This window comes from Monodelphis domestica, chromosome 2 (genome assembly GCF_027887165.1).
Source record: "Monodelphis domestica isolate mMonDom1 chromosome 2, mMonDom1.pri, whole genome shotgun sequence".
Classification (NCBI taxonomy): domain Eukaryota; kingdom Metazoa; phylum Chordata; class Mammalia; order Didelphimorphia; family Didelphidae; genus Monodelphis; species Monodelphis domestica.
In genome coordinates this window covers 511,927,070-511,938,212 of record NC_077228.1, presented here as the reverse complement: position 1 = coordinate 511,938,212, position 11,143 = coordinate 511,927,070, and the positions used below count along the sequence as shown (strand labels likewise).

General features: G+C 42.0%; 1 protein-coding gene across 5 annotated transcripts in view; it reads right to left on the bottom strand.

The window, feature by feature from the left end:
• PAFAH1B1 (platelet activating factor acetylhydrolase 1b regulatory subunit 1) overlaps positions 1 to 10,214 on the bottom strand; it is a 76,037-nt gene extending 65,823 nt beyond the window's left edge. Inside the window, exon 1 of one of the 5 annotated variants that reach the window (XM_007485780.3) lies at positions 9,729 to 10,214. The gene's annotated coding sequence lies outside the window, so the exon portion shown is untranslated. Of the gene's footprint in view, positions 1 to 8,974; positions 9,368 to 9,438; positions 9,675 to 9,728 lie in introns of those variants that run through there. The other 4 variants (XM_056819642.1, XM_056819641.1, XM_056819643.1 and 1 more) reach the window with 4 other exon arrangements.
• Positions 10,215 to 11,143: the final 929 nt, after the last annotated feature.

The window sequence follows — 11,143 nt, the reverse complement described above, 5'->3', positions numbered from 1 at the left end:
AATATAAGAAAATGACAAATAATATAAAAATACGTTTTGAACAATGATACATGTATAACCCAATGGAATTGCTTGTCAGCTCCAGGAGTGGGGAGGGAAGAGGGATGGGAAAAATAATGAATCATGTAACTATGGAAAAATAATCTAAATAAATAAAAGGAAAAAAATTATAATTTGCTGCTGTCAGGCAAATCCATGGTCAGTACCACTGTAGAACATTACATGCAAGCAAACCTTCCACTGATCTCAATCTCTATGAATCTTGTTCGTATCTTTTTATAAAGCGATTCACCCAATGTGCTGAAGGTCCCCCCCCACTTATACATATATTACCAAGTAAAACATATTTCCATATTATTCATTTTTGTAAGCAAATAATCCATAAAACCCAAACTCCAAATCATAATATACCCAAATAAACAAGTGTTAAATCATATGCCTCCATCTGCATTTCTATTATAACAGTTCTTTCTCTGGAGGTGGATGGCATTCTTTTTCTAAAGTCCCTCAAAATTGTCCTGGATCATTGTATTGCTGTTAGTAGCAAAGTCTATCACAGTTCTGTTTATTTCACTCTATCAGTTCATGCAGGTCTTTTCCAGCTCTTTCTGAAATAATCCTGTTCATCATTTCTCATAGCACAATAGTATTCCATCACCATCATATACCACAATTTTTTCATTCATTCCCCAATCAAGGGACATCTCTTTAGTTTCTAATTCTTTGCCACCACAAACAGCACAGCTATGAATATTTTTGTACAAACAGGTCCTTTCCCATTTTTAAAAATCTCTTTGGGATACAGACCTAGTAGTGATATTATTAGATCAAAAGGTATATGCATTCTTTTATAGCCCTTTGGGAATAATTCCAAATGGCCTTCCACAATGGTTAGATCAATTCACAATTCTACCAGCAATGCATTTAGTGTCCCAATTTTGCCACTTTCCCTCCAATATTTATTATTTGCCTTTACTGTCATATTGATCAATCTGATAGGTGTGAAGGTGGTACCTCAGAGTTGTTTTCATTTGCATTTCTCTAATCAAGAGAGATTTAAAATATTTATCTGATTTTTGATAGCTTTGATTTCTTCATCTGAAAACTGCCTATTCATATCTTTTGGTCATTGATTAATTGGGGAATGACTTGAATTCTTATAAATTTGACTTAGTTCTTTAATAAGACCCTTCTCAGAGAAACTTGTCATAAAAATTTCCCCCAGTTTGTTGCTTCCTGAAGGTTTTTATTTCTTATCTTTTTGAAATATCTGGGAAATACTAGTGTACCATTCATTCACATTGTACGTTTCTAATCTTTTTTCTGTCTTCTATGCCACTTCTCAAACATTATTGCTGTAGCCAACTCATACCAACCATTTGAGTTGTTCATTGCCCTAGAGGTTATTTGCAATCTGGATTCTTCAGAGATTATGCTATTTCATCATTCAGGGCTGTGAAGCCTTACAAGTTATTAGTGTCAAAGAGATGAGCTTTTACAGCAATGAGTACAATTTTACAGTGATCTCTGATCCCCTCATATCCAACACCAATCCCAGGCCAATAAACCACCATTGTTTCTGCACAGTCCTAGACATATGTTGACAAATAATCTGTTGCTCCACCCCACCTCTCCCTTCCAGTTACCTAGTTTTTCCTTTACTTTTTTGTTTATGATAGTTGGACATAACTTTCTCACATTTTACTGAGGAGGTTTTACCATCCCGGGGGCTCAAAGCAAATTAATTAAAGCCATCTATACCAACTGAAGTATTTGGAAAAACTTATCTATTGATAATAAGTCTTTCTTCTGTGGACTTTACAACAAGTCTCCCAAAAGTGAACAGTCTCCCTTTGTTTTAGGTATTTCATTAGCCTATATAACCAAGTATCAAATTGGTCAGTCAAAATCGATTTCTTGGCCCTTCACAAAGTGGTTTCTGCACAGAAGAAAAACAACTGCTTGATCACATGGTTCAATGGAGATGATTGGGGATGTAGACTCTAAACAATCACCCTAGTACAATTATTAATAATATAGAAATAGGTCTTGATCAATGACACATGTAAAACCCAGTGTAATTGTGCGTTGGCTGGGGATGGAAAGAACATGAATCGTGTAACTATGGGAAAATACCCTAAATTAATTAATTAAATAAACTTAATTAAAAAAAAAAACAAAGTGGTTTCTGCATACCAGTGGATACATCTCAAAGCAACTTCTTTTCTGTCTGATCTTTCTTCAAACTGTTCTAACTTCAATATGTAAAAATGCCTTTTTTGGAGTGGGAGGTAATAATCAGGAAAACTTTTAACATATTATTTCTCCAGCAATATCTTAGCAATATTTTGTGAATTTATCTCTTTGGAATAACAATACACATTGATTTTAAACAAATTAATTGATCTACCTATACCTAAGAAACTCTCATCTCTACCAAGAACTGTGGAATTATAGATCTTAATCATTTTCTGATATGAAAGTAGAAAAAAAGTTCAATTCATTAAAAATGAACTATGTAATATTTTTAAGGAGCCAAATTTCCATATTAAATAATGGGAATTCATATCACCAATGCAACTACAAATTAACAGCAATTCCCTTCTTGCAAATGGAGAGGCTGTCTCCAAAAATAGATGATTTAATAGTTTGCTAAGATGTTCAATTATAAATAAGTACTATTGTTTCCCCTCAAAATACACTAACCATTACAACTGATCTAAAAAAAAAATCTTATTAATCCTTTCTCCTATTCAGATTCACTAAAGAAAAAGAGTAACATGGGATGTCAACCAAGAAAAAACCCTAATGCTAAAAGAACTATAACAGACTAAGGTCCTAAAGCTTAAAAATAGACTAATATAGTCAACAACAGGTTAGTTTCAATAAAGGCAAAACTACACTAAAATCTATTCTAACAGCTATTCCTGCTTTGCATCCAATCACAGGATTTTTCTGAGTTTTCTCACTTAATTATTAATGATGATCCAATAAAGTCCCTCTCTGGTGCTTTCATCATGATATGGAGACAAAGGCTACTGTAGCAGAATCCAAGGTGTGACAGTTCGTAATGTAATCTGAAATGGTGTCTTGACAGCCTCACTTGCAGTGACATGTTGCAAATTTAGCTAAATTTGAAAAGCTTCATCCCACCAGGGAACATTTTTCCCCCCAGATAGAAGAGTTCATAAAGAGCCTACCCAGGGGGTGGAGAAGTTGGCAAGAAATATTTGAAGAAATCATCCACATCAATGAAGCCATCAATCCATACAATGGCAAAATTGGCTACCAAAAATCTTAATCCTTAATTTAATTCAATAAATATCTACTTAAGGCAAATATGCTAGATCAGGGCACAGAAATTAAAAAAAAAAATGACACCAGTCCCTGCCCCCAAAGAGCTTAGATAAGTAGATACATGATCAATTATAAATACATACATGATTAATTAAGATAGCCCTTAATTAGGAGTTTTAGAAAGTTTCCCATAGGAGAGCTAACCCTTCATTGAAGCCAGGAATTCTAAGAGGAAAGGTGAAGGAGTGTACTCCAGGCTTGGAGGGCAAGTCTATGTAAAGGTCCCAGATAGGAAATGTCATGTCAGGGAAACATCCAAGTTTGGCTGGAATGCAGAGTGGGTTAAAAAGTGTGAAATACGTTTGTGAAAAGTAGTTGGAATTGGAGGTAGGATGGAGTCAAAGAAAAATAAGTTTTTGTTTTGTTCTTAAAGCAACAGGGAATCTTTGGAGCTTTTTGAGCAGACCAGTGTATTAGGAATATCAATTTGACAGCTCTGTGGATGAAACACTGGAGTGGAGAAGTGACTCAGGGAAGGTTACTGAATCAATCTTGGTAAGAATTGGTGAAGGACTATGAGCAGAAAAAAAGGGGACAGGCATGAGAGGTTAGGGAAATGGAATTGTTCTGACTTTTGAGATACAGAAGATGCAAGGTAGTGCAAACTGGAAGCTCAGAAGGCAGTGGAGAGCTAGACTATAGATTTAGGAATCATCTTCAAAGGGAGCTTTGAGCAGCTGCTGAGGTCACCAAGGGAGTAGAGACAGAAGATGATCTAGGACAGAATCTTGGGATACACAAAGAGTGCCAAATTGGTGCATGGAAAATAATCCATCAAAGAATGAGAACCAGAAAAGAGAATGGTGTCATCCAAATCCAAGGAGGGAATAGTCAAGAATATTAAATGTATTAGAGGACTGAAAAAAAAAAAACAATGGATTTAGCAATTAAGAAATGAGGAGCCTTGATAGGACTAGAAGCCACAATGCAAGGGGTTGAGAAATGATAATCATGTTCCATTAAGAATTTACCCAGCTGGGTCAGTGTTTCTTATAACAAAGTTAGTATAAGATTTGCTATCACTTAACTTGACCCCAGTGTGATCCTGTTCCCTATGGCACAACCTTTTCAGGGGAAGCACATCCTCCCCCTCCCCCACTTGCAAGGTCATTAAAAAACATTGAAAGTTGACTATTAAAAACTCTAGAAAAAGAATGGATCATTTTTCCTATTTGATTTAATAAATATTGATTGATGACCTCCTGCTGACCTCTGCTCAAACATTGTCAAGGGATACAAAACTTCCTGCCCTCAAGCAACTTATTATAAACAAACAAAAAAAATGTAACAGCAAGAAGAAATAGCAAGAAGAGTGATACAATTAAGTAAGATGAGATTTTGGAAAAAAGTGATAAAAAAAAAAGCTAGAGTGGTCAAGTAAGTCTTCATAAAGGTGAGTTTTAAGGTAGCTAGACCCAAGAAGATAGCCTCAAGTAGCAGAGAATATGATACTGAAAGAACTCCAACTCTCAACCTAGAATATAGTTTTGAATAAAAGGAAGAAGAAATCTGCTGGACCATACATGAAAAGGCAGAAATGGCTAAAGAAGCTAAGCAATTCACTGTTAACTCAAGGCCTATTAAGTTTATTCCCTTCTCCCCTAATAACCTGCCATGTGACCTTGGGAAAGGGACTTCCTTGTATCTCAGCTCTCTCATCAATTAATAACCTGCCTCAAAGAGTGCTTGGAGAACAAATGATAAAACAAGGTGCTAAAGAACTATAAAATTGTAGTACTAACTTCAAGGAATTGTACACTTCACTAAAAAGTAACAGTTATTTTTGAGAGATACATATAGATAGTTCCAACCAGGTAGGTTAAACTTGTGCTAAAAGTCAGCACCTTAAAAAAAAAAAAATACACACACACACACACACACACACACACACACACACACACACACACACAAACCAAAATAAGAGTTATTTGTGATGTCTTCATCCTGGGATTGCAAAGTATTTCACAAATATTAATTAAGTTGTAACTATGGGAAGGAGTAAATAGTATATACTTCTAAGAAGGTTTCTAAAGTTAAATTCAAGTGACTAACTTAAGTGTCACACCAAAGGCATAGTTCTGAAACCTTAACTTTCTTTTTACTTTAACAACAAAAAAAGTCCTTACCATCTCTCTTAATAACAACTCAAAGAAAGAAGGATAAAGAATAGGTAGTTGTCTGAGGCCACATCTGAACCCAAGTCTTTCCTATTTAAGGCCTGGAGATCTATCCATTGTGATATCCAGCTAGCTGGTTGGAAACTGTAACTTTGAATGACTGGAGTTCACTCGAACTAAGCTTTTTCAGAGACTGGTATGGTCTTATCTTCTATCCAGAACACAAATGAAAACACATATTAAACATAAGTTAACCACAACAAATTTCTTCAGTGAAGACATTATAGTGTTAGAGATGGCTAAGGAAAAAAAAAACACCAAAAACCTAGCATTTCTATTGAATCATAGACCTAGATTATCAGGGAAAATGCTTTACTTGGGGGCAAGTAAAAAGATCTGTAAGAAACCAAGCTGACTGATGATCTTGTTGGTTTTCAGCCAATGAACAGCACCAAGTCCCACTGGTAACAGTATGAGTCATTCCATGGGAACTCAAGAACAATATTAAAACAGGGTCTCTGGCATGTAGATTTTCCTTAGGTCCCAAACCTTCATCCAAATATCAACTAGATTTTTATGATTCTATGATCAAACCATCATCATATTTATTATTGTTGTTCAGTCATCTTTCAATCATGTCCAACTCTGTGCCCCCACTTGAGGTCCTTCTTGGCAAAGAAGACTGAGGCAAACAGCTTGCCCAAGGTCACACAGTAAATATGAAGCTGGATTTGAACTCAAGCATTCCTGACTTCAGGCCTGGCACTCTAATGACTGAACCACCAATCTCACTACATAGAATGTGCTTTAAAGTTTAAAAAAAGAAAAAAATCCAGGTTAAGGAATCCTGCCCTCTTATAACAAATTTATAATAAAAAAGAGCTCTAAGGCAATTAAAGTTATTTACATCTCTCATCTATTCACTCTGAAAATTCATTCAGATCTTGCTTACTAATGTATGGAATATGGGATATCCAAACCCTTTAATAAGAAAAAAAAGGAAAACTGTGGACCCCCCCCCCATTCATTCTCATATCCTAGGAACATTTATTTAAAAATACATTATACATTAACCACTGGACAGAGTGAACTTGAATCTTCCCAATCTTATGCTGAATTTTATTAACTAAAAAGATATCTAAAAATTCACCTCATTAAAGAATATATATTTTTATAACTGGAAGTAAATTATTTAATGGAGCCCCTTCATTTGAAAAAGAAAACAGACCCTTGGAGGTAAAAAAAGAATAGCCTAAAGTTCACTCTACTATGATCTTTCCATTAGGCCATTCTGTATTTTCAAAAATCTACAAACCAAGACAACAATCTTGCCGAAGCTATAATTTCTGTATATTAGAAACACCACATATGACAATAAATTGGCATCTTACCCAAAAGCAAATCTCAAAAAAAGAAAAAAATCTGCTGAACAATAACCATTATTAGTGTAGAAAACTTTATTTTGTTTTAGCTAGGGGGTGGGAAAGGTTTTTAATATCTTGAATTCCCAATTTATCCACAACAACTATATTCTTTTACTTTCTCTCTTTTTCCTAATCACATTTTTGTAAAATGTAAGAAAAGAACAAAATTGGTAAATAAAAGATGTACATCATTGGCCACCAAAATAGCTCTTAGAACTAGAACTTTAAACTCCTTTTTAGATCTCATTTTACAAAATTCCTTGATTCCAAATATTTAAGTTATCTATGCCCTTTTTATTAGTGGTACCTCTACAAAAAAATGTCCTTCTGGGGGCAGCATAGAGAAAAGGTTAATGCTAACTAGCTTTCACAGCGACTATTTTATGCTTTATGTTGTAGACTTGATGTTCATTCAGGAAAAAAAAAATCACAGATATAAATGAATGCCAATTTATACTGAACCACAGTAAAAGAAAACATTTCTAGCATTCATCTTGGGCTTTAACAGTATTCCTGGCGTTCACAATTTTTATTTGTATTTCTAGCAGAGATAAATTCATAGGTATCCGAATAAAACAAATAAAGAACACATACGTATAAAAAATATAAAATTGAGCAATAAGTGCCTGCTTTAGAATAGTAACTGATCACTTCTTCCTAGACTTAAAGCAAGACCCACCCTACAAAAATGATGGAAATCAAGATCATATATTATTTAGAAAGTCTCTTTGCTATTAGGTTTTCTATGTGAAAAGATCATTATTGCAGCAACAATTATCATTAAAACAGAGCAGCAAAAAAACAAGCAAGAGAAAATGCAATGAAAAGGTATTCTGGCCATTTCCCAGCTTCCTTACTCCACCCAGTCTTCTCTAAGGTTGTACGCAGCATCCACACATATTATCCAGTTTTTCTCTCCCAAGGGGAGGGGGATTTAAAACCTAAGGATGTGCAAAAATGAGAACTCTGCTATTCAGGCATGTATTTGCAGAAATTTTCAAAATTATCTTTATTTTTACATCATGCTCATCGGTTTTAGGTCAATTTTAGAAGGCTATTACTATTACCCCTTTGATATCCTAAACATTGGGGGATCCTTTTTAATAAAGCAAAATACAAATTCAATTACTGAGATTTACATGTCTCATATTTTGTGAAATGTCAAACCATAATAGCATTGACTAAGGATTCAAAATCTAGTTAGTATGCTTCAGACACAAAGATTGATTAAAAATAAAAGGTCAAAGAAAGCTCTCAATGCGGAATCAACCTTATTTCATTCCCTACTGCAACCCAAAAGGGTTGTTCTCTTGATAAAGGATTTGACCTGCAACAACCAAGCCCTGCTGCAGTAGAAAAATTTTACCCAAAGGCTATCACAGCAAAAGGAAAGGGATGACATTATTATTGGTATCAAAGGCCCAAGTACTGTCTTCTCCGCCCTAGCCTCAAAAGGAAATGCACAAAACAACCCCACCCCCAAACAAGAATATAATAAAAAACAACACTGCAGCAATTTTACACTTAATCTTTACACAATTCCGATAGCAGAGATCTACTTTCAAGTATATAGAAATCAACATTAGAAAAATATCTTCAATCTCTCCTTATCACCTCTTTAAAATAAAAGGAAGGGGAAACTCTTGCCTTTGAGGGCTCCCCTCCTAAATGAGACCACAAGCCAGGCCCTCTCCCCCAAAACACCCATTTCTTACCCGATGCCGAGGATTCTAAGCTGGTTGCCCTCTCTCAACCCCCCCCCCCCCCCCGTCAAAAAAGAAAATGTCCTAGCCTCCTCCCAGTGAGTTTCTTGCCAAGTCACTAAGGGATGACTATCTAATAAATAAAGCGAAGACACCTTTTGACGCCTCCACCCGCAGAAGCGGACCAGCGCCTCTCCCAGTCGGGCTCCAGCTTTCAAGGATGCTCTTCCAGTCCCGACAACAATCTGACCCCCTCCTCAGAGCCATTTTCTCACCTAAGAGACCCGCGGGGGGCGGGATAATAGAGCGATGTTCGGTCCCCAAATAGGCAGAGAGGCAAAATGGCAGAGGACCCCGACCCCGAGGCTACTACCTTTGAAGCTGGGGCCCCATTTATTTCGGGGAAGGAGCCCGGGAGGAAGAACAAGCTGCCCTTCGCCCATTTGGTCGAAGGCTGCTGCTGGAGGTGGGGGTGTCCGAGAGGCCCCCCTCCAGGCCGAGCCCCGGGTGGCGGCCATCGGGATGCCGGCGAGGCCTGGAGCGCCGGCGGCGGCGCGGGGTCGGGGGTGTCCTCTCTCCCTCTCGTCCGGTTGGGCCGGGGTGTGGGAGCGAACCCCTCCTCCTCTCGGGGCCCCGGGGGAAAGAAACCTGTACCGAGCCTTCCTCCTCTTCCTCCCCCTCCCCTCTGTCTTCCTGCAGAGTCACTAGGGGGGGAATCTATCCTTCCCTCCCCCCTCCCTGCGCGGCGCGGCGCGGGCGGGGCCGCCCCCATCCGCCCCCTCCCCCGGCCGCCGAGGGCCCCGGGCCGCCCCCTCCCGCCCCTCCCGGGTCTCTCACCCAACGGCCGCCGCGGCCGCCATTTTGAGAGCGAGGAGAGAAGAAGGAGGAGGAGGAGGAGACCGCGGAGGCGGGGGGAGGGGAGCGGGAGGGAGGGGGAAGGGAGGGAGGCTGAGGAGGGGGAAAGGAGGCGGGAGGGGACCGGCGCAGCCACATCGCCCGCCCGCGGAGCCCAGCCCCAGCCGCCGAGCCCGGGCCCAGGCCGTAGTCGGGGCCTCCACCGCCGTCTGGGGAGGAGGGGGAGGGGAGAAGGAAACCAGTCCGAGGGCAGGCCCTGGCCGCCTCCTTACCCTAGAGCCCGCCGTCGTCGCCGCCGCCGCCTCGGTGTGGCCTCTTCCGTCCTTCACTCCCATCCACCGGCGGGGGAGGGGAGCAGGGTAGGGAGGGGAAGGGAGGGAGGGAAGGGAGGGAGGAGGGAGGGGAGGAGGGGGAGGCTGGCGCGCAGGGCCCGGGCCCGGGGCGGGCGGGCGGGCGTGGGGGGGAGGGGAGCGGCCGAGCGGGCGCGCGCGCGGCTCCTCAGCCGTTCGGGGGCTCGCGCCGCAGTCCAGCCGGCGCTCGCGGCCTTCGCTCCCGCTCGAGTCCGGCTCTGAGGTTTGGGCGCGCTCCCCCCCTTCTCTCGGCCTCAGTGCCTTCCCTTGGCTCGTCCTTTCTTCCGTCGGCCTGTTGGCTTTCTTTTCCCCTCCCACCTCTTCGGTTCTACTGCCGCCGCCACCCCCGCCCCGCCGCTCCGGCTAGGTCTGTCACAGGAGCTGCCCCAGCGCCCTGACGTCACCGCGCCGCCGCCGCCGCCGCCCCAGACCGGCCGAGGGGGGGGGGAGAGGAGCCGACGGCGCATGCGCGGGGCCGGGGTCTGGAGGGAGCTGCCGTCACCCTTGCTCGACGCGCTTCCCGGGCTGCGCGTCACCGAGTGGAAGCCGGCCCCCCGCGGCCCCGCCCTGTCCCGCCCTCGGGCCGGGGAGCTGGGCTCGAGCCGCGGCTGCTGCGACAGCAGTCTCGGGGTTGGAGCCCGCAGAGGGCCCCCTCCCCCATCCGGCACTAGCCGCACTGACCGTGCCTGGCTCTGCCCGTTCGTTCCTCCGAAGAGTGCTTTATGTAATGGTCTCCTTAGAGCGGGAGGCACCCGCAGAATGACCGCCGCAGCCGGAAGGGATCTGTCATCCCATTGACCTGGTCAGCACCGGAGTCTGCACGCCGGGCTGATGCTTAGAGAGGCTGAGGCATGGGGGCCAAGGGGAGCCCTCGAACCCAGGACCCTCCTGCCTCTTCCTGAGGATCAGGAGGCACAGGTCATTAGATTCACCTTTCAGCCACAAAAACCAGAGACCAGAGAGACTACACACACACACTCACTCACTAATAAGGGCCTTGGTGTGGGCCCAAAGCTTTGCCTAATTAGGAAGACTGATCCATCGAACCAAATAATAACCGGCATTTCTACATCGTTTTTCAACAAGCGCTTCTCCCTTTAATGACTTCATCTAAGCTCCAACCCAGAAGATAGATGAACCAGACAGAGAAACTGAGGCACGTGCAGACTACTAAAAGGAGGCAAACTACCTCTATCTAGAGAACTAAAACATGGATTATGAAAATTCAATGAGCTGAGCCTGGACTGGCATCCCCTCCCGTCAGTTACTCAGAGCTCAAGGTCTGACTTCTGGGCGGTCCAAGGCCTCCCCCCTCCTGGGTGTGGTCCCCTATCCTA